General features: G+C 33.8%; 1 long non-coding RNA gene across 2 annotated transcripts; it reads right to left on the bottom strand.

Moving 5' to 3' along the window:
- Positions 1-3,974: 3,974 nt before the first annotated feature.
- On the bottom strand, positions 3,975-11,497 carry LOC137640631 (uncharacterized). Of its 2 annotated transcripts, none has more exons than XR_011044426.1 (4): positions 11,440-11,497; positions 6,153-6,325; positions 4,609-4,696; positions 3,975-4,303 (listed from the first exon to the last, which is right to left on the bottom strand). It is a non-coding gene; the product is annotated as an uncharacterized lncRNA (long non-coding RNA). The 2 variants fall into 2 exon arrangements; XR_011044425.1 differs by having other exon boundaries at positions 4,629-4,696.
- Positions 11,498-12,088: the final 591 nt, after the last annotated feature.

Here is a 12,088-nt window from a genome sequence, read left to right as displayed (position 1 = left end):
CGTCAGGCATTTGAGTACATGGTCGATCCATCCATATACCAAGGCACCAACCCCCAATTCATATGGAATACAAATTAAATTTAGTTTGAGTTCGTATGTAGGTTGTACCTATCATTAGTTAATATCACAAAACAGTTGATTATTTAGTATCCACCAAAATGAGGATCTCATCGAGCAAATTATTATCTGTCAATTTTTCTACATATATCAACTACTGTGAGTCTTTGGGGTAATATGTCACTAACAAGTGGACATTCCAGACAATAGTGTTCCAGGGTTTTTGAGTTGGGTGCGTAACATAACCTACAGGAGGAGAAGTATGGAACTCCATCTTGCTCAGCCACCTGCCAAACTTTTCGCTAAGCCAGCCGAAGACCCGCACAAACCACATTATTTTGACGAACCATATAGACCAGTGCGGCGAGACTTGTGTTGGTGAGGAAAGAAGTGTTCATAATGCTGTATTGATACACTGGTGGCTCTTTCGGCATTACTACGATGAGTAGGTGAGCGAGCAGCTTGGCGCACAATTTCTCTGCAGCACAGGAGAGATGGAGTGGGAGCATCAGCCTCTGGAGGAACCAGTTGACAGGCAGCCTTTGCGAGATGGTCAACAGTTCAACGGTGTTGTTAGCCAGAAGACCCACGAGAGAGAGAGAGAGAGAGAGAGAGAGAGAGAGAGAGAGAGAGAGAGAGAGAGAAGTTTGCCTCCAATAGCCTCACATGATTGTACACCTGGACGTTTTCTTCGTATTATTTTTATTTTCATTATTATCATCATCATCATCATTAGTTTTATTTTCATTACAGGGCAGGCTTCAAAGTTCAAACAGGATTTGAGAAGTAAAATTTCACAAGTCTAAGGGACCAAATATGAGAAAAGATGTCTGCTACGAAAGAAGAAACAGTAGAATAAATAAGAAATTATAAAAAATTATAACATGAACATGATTATAGGCGCCAAAATCATTGTTATTCCCCCATCGAAAATTGTAACATAACTTATGGAACATCAGATATTTGTTAATGAAATTATTAGTTCACTTTAAAATAAAAATCAAAATTTTGACCAGAATATTGTACATAGTACCCGATACACTATTTAGCTAAACAAACCGTACCTATTTCATTGTGAATTTTGAAGTGAAAAGGGGTACACTAACATTGTTTTTTTTAATCATTGTCACGCATCAAAATTTCCCATAAGATAATGAATTGTATCCTTATTGAATACATGTTTTTTTCACTCGTTTTCTTTTTCATAGTTAATTACATAACCAACAGATGTCACTGGTTTTGTAAGTGGTGACGTAACGTCTATTGAAAGTAACTGTTTTCTTGAAGAGTCCTTGTTAGCCTCTCCACCAATCAGGAGTCGTTTTCTCATTCTTTACCTTCAAAATAATCAAACGGACCCCTCTGATTGGTTGAAACTTTGAAGGAAGCCGGCGACATGGAACTGTAAACGGTGAGAAATCAGGAAGCAACGTCAGTGCGTGTTGGGGGCGAGGCGTATTCCCACCTTGATTTAGCTGCTCAAGTTATTGCCATATCGTGTTTGAAACCTTTGCTTTGGATTTGTGGTTGCAGTAATCGTTGCCGTTCTTTGTACGTGTGGATAAAGGTAAGCTTTTTTTCTTCTTTTTTTTTATACAAATTTAGTGTTCAGAGTTTGAGAGTTACTTCGTTTTCCATTGTATTTTCTAAATTGGGTTGCAGTTTTGTAAAGGGATCTGTAGATGTTATCTAACGCTGGAAAACATGGCCAGGATTCTTAATTGCTGAAATATATATTAACCTCATAATCAGTGTTTAGTAACGAACGTTTTAGTTGAAAATCCTATAAACCAAAAGTGTTTCTACAATTTAGTTTACCGTGATCTGTATTTGTTTAAAATTTAAAGAAATTTCTTTTAGACCTTTTTAAGTCAGTCCTGAATGTGGCAAATTTTTAACGGCAATCCCTTGTTTAAAATTATAACTTGCATTGTGAACGTAAGTCTCTTTCTGGTATACAAAATACTGTACATTGCGTGGGGTGATCATTAGAAACTGCTGATATCGTTTTAACTAAATCGCTATTTTCTTTATTTGGGGGGAGGGCGGGATAGAGTATTTGCACTCACAAAGTAACAGAGGTAATATAATCTTTTTTTTTTCCATTCTCTTGTGAAGAGTTTAGCATATCTTGTTTACTTTAATTCGGTAGCATTTGGTACAGTGCAAAGCTTGGTAATTTCTTGTTGCAATTGACAGGACTTTTAAAAGGGGAATTTATTGGATAGGTCTTAAAACTTCCTTATAACCCTGAAGTAGTTTTTGTAGTAATCTGGTGTCCTGATATTTTAGCGTAAAAAGTTTCGGTGTTTTTTGGGGGTCCATTATGAATTTATAGTTTATTTTTTTTATTTTTTAACAAGCTTAAAAATCTAGGATTAAGGTCTTAGGCAAAGGTGTAATTTCCAGTTATTTTGAATAGAATTTGGGAAAGTTTTATAATTTACTTGATGTGATTAATCTGTCATAAGTCTTGTTGATTTTTTATTTATTTTTTCTTTTTTTTTGGATAACCGGTAAATCTAACGAGTGCAAGGAGGTCTCTATAGAGTCCAAGTTGCATAATGTGAATAGGTAGTTTTGACTTTCAAGTTCTCCTGGATTTTTTAATTGAAAAGCTATGATTAAATACTCTTGTTTTACCCTTATTGTAAGTTTAATAGGGTGTCTAGCTTCCTATCTAATCTTATTAAAGTGGTCTTCGTGGTTAAACTAGATATATATGAATTAGTAAGGTTCTATTTTGTGTGGTGAGGTGGTAAAGCTAACGAATTAGACAATATTGCAGCAAGTTTATATTAGCAAAGTGTATTAATGTTATATATTAGCAAAGTGTATTAATGTTATTTTTTTTAGGAGCACTTTGATTTAGGGGGGTCCCATTTGTCAGTTTTATAGCGCTCAGCTTTAATATGTTCTTTGAAATATTTCAATGTCTTTAATGATTTTAGAGCTATAGCTTTTTAAGTCTAAGTAAACTTAGCATTAATTTGGTAGTTTTTATAGCAATTAGCATTAATTTGGTAGTTTTTATAGCAAGTGTCTAGCTTTCTTTACCCTTTTAACTGTTTTTAAGGTTTTCTTGGAAAAAAAAAATTGTTTGGACAAGATGATTGTGGCTGCTATCTTAGAGTAATGGTTGAAGTTAGTGAGATTTAAGTGTAAAAGATTTAAACTTTATTGTTTCCAGAGTCGAGTTAATTTGTTATCACTACATTTAGCAATTTGACTATATAGTAAAATACGTTCTCAGTCTCTTTTATATCTTGTTAGGTTTTTTAGTAAAGTTTCTATTTTTTCCCACTAATTTTACTTAGTTTGGTCATTAACACACTGTTCAGGGTTTTTAGTTTTATTGAAGATTGATGATTATAATTTTCAAAACATTTGTTGTAACATTTGTCAAATTCTAAAGTTTAAGTAGCACAATAGTTAATTTTCAAATTATGCTCATTTGTTTTGGGGTTTATGAATTTAGTCGAAAATAAAAAAGGGACGTAGTAGCCTAATTAAGTATTTTCTGGTTTCAGGATGTGGAATGCAGTGGAGAGAAATGGGGCTAAGGGTAAATCGAAACTCTCGTCCAACAAGTTTTCGTCGGGAAGCATAAAAAGGACGAAGAATCTTGCATATTTCTTATCAACTACGTTCAGTGAACGGTATGGGTTGGGTTATTGCGGTCATTTTGGAAACACATTTGTGTCCAACTTTATGAATGGATCAATGACAGGTTGGAAAAGGGCCAACCAAGATTTTGTGGATTTTATTTACAAAAATTGATCAGTATCAGAAAACCTTCTGAACTCTTCAATCAGCAAGTAAGTAGTTGATTGGACGCCTCTGTGGGAGGGATATAGAATACCGGTGTCACACATGGTGGTGAAATTGAACACTGTTTTAGTAAATAAAAACACTAATATTCTTATTTTGCATTTTATTTTTTCAAACAAATTCCAATTTGTACAATTGTACAACTACATATATATAATGTCCCTTATCCGTTATACTTTTTCTCTTCCTACTTTTCTCTAAAATGTCTCGTGTCTGTCTTCTTCCTCCGCCATTTCTCCTTTCTGGTCTTTCGTATAGTCACTTTCCTTCGTCGTTGCTTCTCTCTCTTACACTGCTTTTTCATCCTCTACTACCTTACTATGGACACGATTTCGTCCTTAGCTGTTTTTGCTCCAATGTCTCATCATCTTCTTACCATCCTCGGCATGTACAGTAACAACTTGTAGTTGTGTATCTGAAAGAAATTAAGAATAGTTCCATGCCAAAAAAAAAGTAGACTACCTATGACAAAACTTGTAGCTATTATCAATTCCTAGGCAATCGAAAGTGATATATTACTATAGTGTTCAAGAAAAAGTTTGAAAGCCTGACTAGTGTTATTTAAAGCGCTTCTAGTAATTTCAAAAAAGTGGCCAGGCACATTAGCTTTTTCCAGTATACAAAACTTTAAATCTCGAAAATATACTTTCACCTAAAAACTTTTTTTTAAATTAGATGACAAAAATTAATTTACTTGGTACAAAATTTAAGTTTGACAACCTGCATTCGGGAAAATTTACCCTTTCGTAATTCTTGACTGAATATATCCATACAGTATTATCCATTTATATTAGAAGCCACTTGCAATCTGAAAAAACAATGCAGTAAATAAATTAATACTTCTACTAGGCACCGAAGTGCTTTACATATGTTAATAAAATTCTCAAATGAGCTAAACACTAATAATGGAAGGGGATCATCATCCTAATACCAAACATTCCTCCAACAAAACCAACTACCTATATCGTCCTTATTTACCTAGTTTTCCTTTTACATAAATTAATTTTTTTTCAAGTATATTTACATGAACCTTAACTGGTATAGTTTTAAACTTTATATATCGGCAGCTAATTACCTATTCACATATACGTGAGTTTTCCCATTTTCCTATAGCAAACGTACTTTTTGCTTAGAGCTTTAATCATCCAACTTGTGAAACCTCATCTTTGAATCAAGCCCATAAAGTTGCAATGATGAAGTTTGCAATTTACACATACCTCCACACCTTAAATTCCCAGTTTTATATGCATAGGCTACATTTACTGTAGCATTATATTCTGTAAAGAATAAAAAGTTTTGAAGTTTCAAAATTCTTCGCAAAACTTTTTTTTTAGCTAAGGAAGACAAAAGCTAAAGTTTTATCCACTTACTATTGTTTCTCAATTGCACCGTTGAAATAGCAGCATATTAATCAATTCCGTTCCATAATACCTAAGTGGTAATCTTTTTATTGGTGAAAAATCTTGACTTATTCCCGTAGTAGCTCCTGTATTTTAAGTCCGTCTTAAAACCAGCCAAAGAAAATTAGCATTTGTCTTTCCAAAATCCCGCAAAACTCCTTGTAACTCTTGAATGTATTACTTTAGGTTTTTTACTAATTACATAGCGAACTTGACTTAAATACATGCAAAGATCTAATATAGGTCAATAACAATTAGAATATTAAATTGCTATTACCAGCTTGTCTGAATAACCTAATATAACCTTTTAAGTATATCGTTCAATTCAACTTCCTTTCACAACTAAACTCCGTTACTAGAGTCCCTACTAAACACCAATAACTTTCTGGAGTATGAAGCCGAAATTTTCACCTCCATAGACAACAATGAGGCTGACTTAAGGTTATTTTTGATAGTCCTATATATAAAATTCGTGAACGAACACAATAGTTTCTTTCATTAATATTACGCTCCCACATGGAGAGAGTTAAACCCTCAAAAATCAAAATATCTTTTTACTAGAGCCGGGTACCTAATGAACATCTAATATTAATTTATTACGCTTCCGTCTCTAATGTATTAAATTTCTCTATTACTGTACCTCCTCTGATATAAAAGTTGCGGACAGGTAATTTAAGAATTATATAACTTCAGAATTTTTTCATCAGGAATGACTAACACTTATATCAGGCTAAATTCTCATTTCTAATTTAAACTTTAATAATCATGTTTTTCAAAGTTTAATTTGATCTGACTTTTTTTCAATATTCTTATTTGCATAATAGCCATGAAGCTAAAAGATAAAATAAAGTTTCATCCACCTACCAATACTGATGGTTTTGAAATTGAGGGTCAATTTCCAAGTAGGACTAAATATTCTTTGTCAATTGACTCCACTTCAGCCAAATGAAATCCTCCTTTTAAAAATGTCTCTGGTTCGTATGCATAGAGCTCATCGTCCAAGCTTCAGCACCTCAGTCACTATGGTCATTACAAATCTGGAAAAGAAAATACATAAATGTTTGGAAATATTTCTGCCATAAAAAGACTCCATTTGAACACATTCATTACCAGCGACAATGATTAGCACAAAGTGTTTTTTAAAGTAACAGCATTATTAGAATACAAAATTTCAATTACAAATTGTGCCAACTATGTTGTTCAAGAATCTCTTAATTTGCTTACCAACTTAAACAGCATGACTAAAAAAAATCGGTAAAAACGCAAAACTACTTTGTATGAAGCTGCCGAAATAATTTTCAAAGTTTAAACATTTAAATGCCCAAAGGTTAGCCTATAATAATAAATGACAAAAATTAATGACAAGGCATTAACTCCAATTCCATATCAATCACTTCTTGCAGCAAATTCCAAAACAAGTTCATTCACAACATCCTCACTAATTTTTAGAAACCTTCTTCACATCTTTGTCGGTATAAAAAATTAAGCAAACTTAATTTACTAATTATAGTTACTAGTATCTGCGTCTGACAAGATATCACGTAAAGCAATCTAAGTCAAATGTAATAGAATACCTCGGAAAGTAGTCCTGAGAAATTTAAAAGAACGTCCTGCATTAAGACCAAATCAACTCAAATCAAGAGATTTTTGTAAAAATAAAAAAATAAAATTAAGAATAAATTTAATGGGTACCTAAAACTCTTTAGTGTTGCCGAGGCAGAGAAAACCTTTAGTTGAAAACTACCCAAAATCGATGATACGTAGGGTGTCAAAACTAACCTTAGTGGGTTTGCTAAAGAAATTTATGTCGAGTTCCTTTTGTAGGAAGTTTTTTTTTTTTTTTTTTTATTTTAAAACCCCAAAACGGTAAATATATACTAATTTATAGACAAATACATGAACCATATATTTTCCCTACACTATCTTATTTCATGCATTTCTGACTATGATGATTGGGGCAAACTACTCATTTACAAGCTTTTGGACAAAATTACATAAAGACAATTATGGGGGACTCAGTGGGAAACAAGGGTTTGTGTTTTGGGAAATGAACAAACAGTTATTTCCAGTAATAATAATGGTCACAAATGCAAAATGAACAAGATAACCACTTGGAAAACTATTGTTCGTGTAAGTGGCTGAAAAAAAAATTTTGTCAATTATTTAGGATTCATTTAAAAGGTTAAAGGTTCTTTGGTCTCTGTTCCACTTTCATCAGAATAGATGCTGATCAAAATAGATGCGCACAAGAATGTCCAACGACAGCAGGGGCCTCCCCAGTAAACAGCTCAAACTCGAGCTCTCAGGATGGGATCGATCTGCTACTATACGAATGCTAGACGAACGTATTGTCACTAATGTTTATAGCTCCGTTGTGGTTCGCTATGCTCGCAAAATTAACATTACATCACCGCTCCTCTGTTCAGGCAAGCTGTACATAATATGCTGCACATGCAAGCATCGTAGGTCATTATTTCATGGATTATTTTTACTTTCACATGAGCAACAATAGCTACATACTAAAGTAACAAAATTTTCAACATAACCAATTACCCTTCAGATAAAATTTCACTTTTTCGAAAGTTTAATTTTCCATTGGAGACTTCTTACTGTGATTATACACATGTTAGTACTGAAGTGTGGTGGAAAAAAATCGGCGGTTGTAGATCATCCAGGAACTTATGAATAAATATTTGGAAGCTCTTAATAGGTTAAAAGCCAGGTAATAATATCTAGAAGCTCTTAATAGGTTAAAAGCCAGGCAATAATATCTAGAAGCTCTTAATAGGTTAAAAGCCAGGCAATAATATCTAGAAGCTCTTAATAGGTTAAAAGCCAGGCAATAATCAAGGGGGAAAAAAAAAAAAAAAAAAAAAGAGCAGCCGGGGTTAAGTAGTACAAACAACGCACACTCCTAATAAGTCACACAAAAGTAAACAATGAACTTGCGAGTGCCCCGATTAAACAGAAAAATACCAAACTAGCCGGCACCCTTCAATTTCTTAAAAATAATTCCAGTTGCCCTAGTAATTAAGTAAACATTAACCCACAAAAGTGTCATTGGACATAAAAATGCAGGAAAATTCTTATATTAAAATCCTTTCAAATGAAAAGCAAATATAACTAAGATTGCTCACAAAAACCTTCACAGGTGTGTAGCCAGAGTCACTAAACCTTCACAGGTGTTTAACCGGAGTCACTAAACCTTCACATGTGTGTGACCATACTCAATAAACCTTCACAAGCTTAAAAGAAAATAACTAAACCCTCACAAGTGTAATCAAAATCACAAAACCTCACAAGTATGTAACCAAAATCACTAAACTTTCAACACTTTTGTAACCGAAATCACTAAACCTTCAACACGTATATAACTGAAATCACTAAACCTTCAACACTTATGTAACTAAAATCACTAAACCTTCTCAAGTATGTAACCAAAATCATAGCCTCCACAACTGTAACCAAAATCACTAAACCTCAAGTGTGTAACCAATATCATAAAATATTCAAAGTAATAAAATTCAATAAATTTTTACAAGTGTAACAAATCACTAAACATTCACAAGTGTGTAAAAAAACAAGGAGCCTTTGTAGGGTGACGGCCAGATCCCGTAGAAAACGGGAATATTCTGAACTGTGGCAGTCGTTCTAAAAACGATTTTGGCGGGAGAAGCTAACTTTAAAAACCCACCTAACCTATGCTAAAAGCCGTATCCTTACCCAGGAGGGCTTCGCCCCCCCTGGACACCCCCCCCCCCCCCCCACTTACACAGTTTCCTTACCTACGAGTACGACGGGAGAAGCTAACTTGAAAAACCCACCTAACCTATGCTAAAAGACGTGTCCTTACCCAGGGGGCTGCGGCCCCCGGATCCCCCCTTACACAACATATTTAAGATCCGTAGACCATTTCCAAACGTTTTATTCTATACAAGATAACAGTCGGAGCGATAAGCAAATTAGGACGCTTGGCCGTAGCGCTACAAACTACCCTAAAACAATTAGACATTCACAAGTGTGTAACTAAATTCACTAAAAACCTTCACAAGTGTGTAAATAAAGTCACTAAACCTTCACATGCATGTAATCCAATTCACTAGTCCCTCATAAGTGTAACCAGTCTTTCTAAACCTTCACAAGTGTATAAACAAAGTCACTAAACTTCACAAGTGTGTATGACCAAAGTCACTAAACTTCACAAGTGTGTATAACCAAAGTCACTAAACTTCACAAGTGTGTATGACCAAAGTCACTAAACTTCACAAGTGTGTATGACCAAAGTCACTAAACTTCACAAGTGTGTATGACCAAAGTCACTAAACTTCACAAGTGTGTATGACCAAAGTCACTAAACTTCACAAGTGTGTATGACCAAAGTCACTAAACTTCACAAGTGTGTATGACCAAAGTCACTAAACTTCACAAGTGTGTGTGACCAAAGTCACTAAACTTCACAAGTGTGTGTGACCAAAGTCACTAAACTTCACAAGTGTGTGTGACCAAAGTCACTAAACATTCAATTCGTGCAACCAATGTCACTAACCATTCACAGAGTAATTCACTACACCTTCACAGGCGTGTAAGCTAATTCACTACACCTTCACAGGCGTGTAAGCTAATTCACTACACCTTCACAGGCGTGTAAGCTAATTCACTACACCTTCACAGGCGTGTAAGCTAATTCACTACACCTTCACAGGCGTGTAAGCTAATTCACTACACCTTCACAGGCGTGTAAGCTAATTCACTACACCTTCACAGGCGTGTAAGCTAATTCACTACACCTTCACAGGCGTGTAAGCTAATTCACTACACCTTCACAGGCGTGTAAGCTAATTCACTACACCTTCACAGGTGTGTAAGCTAATTCACTAAACCTTCACAGGTGTGTAAGCTAATTCACTAAACCTTCACAGGTGTGTAAGTCGGTAAACATTCCCTTTTGTATAACGAATGTCATTGAACATTCAAATTTTTTTAACCCAAGTCACTAAACATTCACAAACTTAACCAAGAGTCAAAATTCACTATCAAGTTACTTGTCATGGAATATTTTATGTTTAAATGTATTTATATAGAGTGATTGTCCAAAGATCTCAGATTTTAATTTCAAAGTGGCCAAGTTTGAAGACACTGTAACCTTTATGAATAAGTTTGAAATGGGCTTAATTGACCAAAAATATTAATTTTTCAGGCATCTTCAACAGTGTAGAAGCATCACAGTTGTATGAAATTAGTACCCAAGTCGATGTTATTACTTTCACTCAAAGTGAATGAGTGTTTAGGTTGGATAGATTGATATGAAATAAGTTAGTTTCCTTCTTGTCTATATAGACCCAGACCTTGGAACATGTGTAACAAGCCATTCAAAGTTAACACTAGATTCCCTCGTAACTAAACTAAGACAACTTCAATCACAACAGTTGAAATAGAAACCCTGCCAAATTAACATTGAAAGCCAAGGATTAAATTTTTCACTGGAAAAATTATAGTTCCATAAGAAAGAACTCTATTTCAAATTTATTTTTCATCAAATAGAATTATGCTGTAAGTTCATAACAGAAAAACGCCGCAATATCAAAACATTTACGCAAATTTCAAACACTATATTATTGCAAAAGAAAACATCAGTATTAAGAGTTACCCAATAAATTTTACTTAAAAAAATCCTTTCGATGGCAACAAACAATTAGGAAAGTTATACGAATGTTTTCCCCAGTTTTGCCCTACAACGAATGTCACCGAATAGTTTCACCGGATATACTGTAAACCAAGTAGAAAATTTCATAATATATGAATTATATTGTTTTATTGCTTCGCACGTTTAGGTACTCATAATTAGAAATTGCTAGGCAAAGCTCAGTTAAACAATACTTTCAATACTTTCAAAATGCATACGAGAACACTTATTTGTACAATACAAAAAAATATGAAAACTCTTTAAGGAAGGACAGCTCGCAAACGAAAGTATAAAGAGGAACTCTGTGAAAGTGTGCATTTTTGGATAGTTTGACACGGCGATGCCAGAATAAAGATTAAATTAGCAACACCAGTACTTTAACTTCACCGAATGTGATACTTGTCACATGGGAACGAAACACTTGGAATGTAATATCCTTGCAATAAAACTTTTGAAAAAAATACTTACATATAATATCCACGATTGACGTTCACAATCTCAGCCCCATGATACAAATGGCGCTGAAGGTTCAGAGTATAGAACTTTGAAAATCAAGGAAGCAGAAACCCTTGTTCTGTCGTCCTTGGGAGACAGGTGGTGCCATCTGCATTTAGTCTTCATGACCATTATTGCTTATGCAAATCCCAACTTATATATATATATATATATATATATATATATATATATATATATATATATATATATATATATATATATATATATATATATATATATATATATAATATATATATATATATATAGAATTGTCCATTGGAGGCCATTTTATTGATACTGAAAAATAGTTTTAGTAAGATTATAGCCAAATTTTGCCTCCAATTGAATTATAAAAAAAGTTTGTTCCTTACTTAGGACAAAATATCAAATATTAAATCTTTTTAAAATTCTTTTATGAATAGCAGAATAACACTAATCGCAAAGGTGAACAAATTGAAAATAAAAACAAGAAATAACTGAAGTAAATCACTGGGCAAGATCCACTCTCTTATCTGGTTCATTTTGCCAGTTTTCTTAAAATGTATGGGACACGAGTATCATTTTGCAACCAATTTGGTAGCCTTGTTTCGAGCATTTTAGGAACCAAGGTGTGTGTTTTATA

The sequence above is a fragment of the Palaemon carinicauda genome, chromosome 5 (assembly GCF_036898095.1).
Source record: "Palaemon carinicauda isolate YSFRI2023 chromosome 5, ASM3689809v2, whole genome shotgun sequence".
Classification (NCBI taxonomy): Eukaryota; Metazoa; Arthropoda; class Malacostraca; order Decapoda; family Palaemonidae; genus Palaemon; species Palaemon carinicauda.
This window is presented reverse-complemented; position numbering and strand designations above follow the sequence as displayed.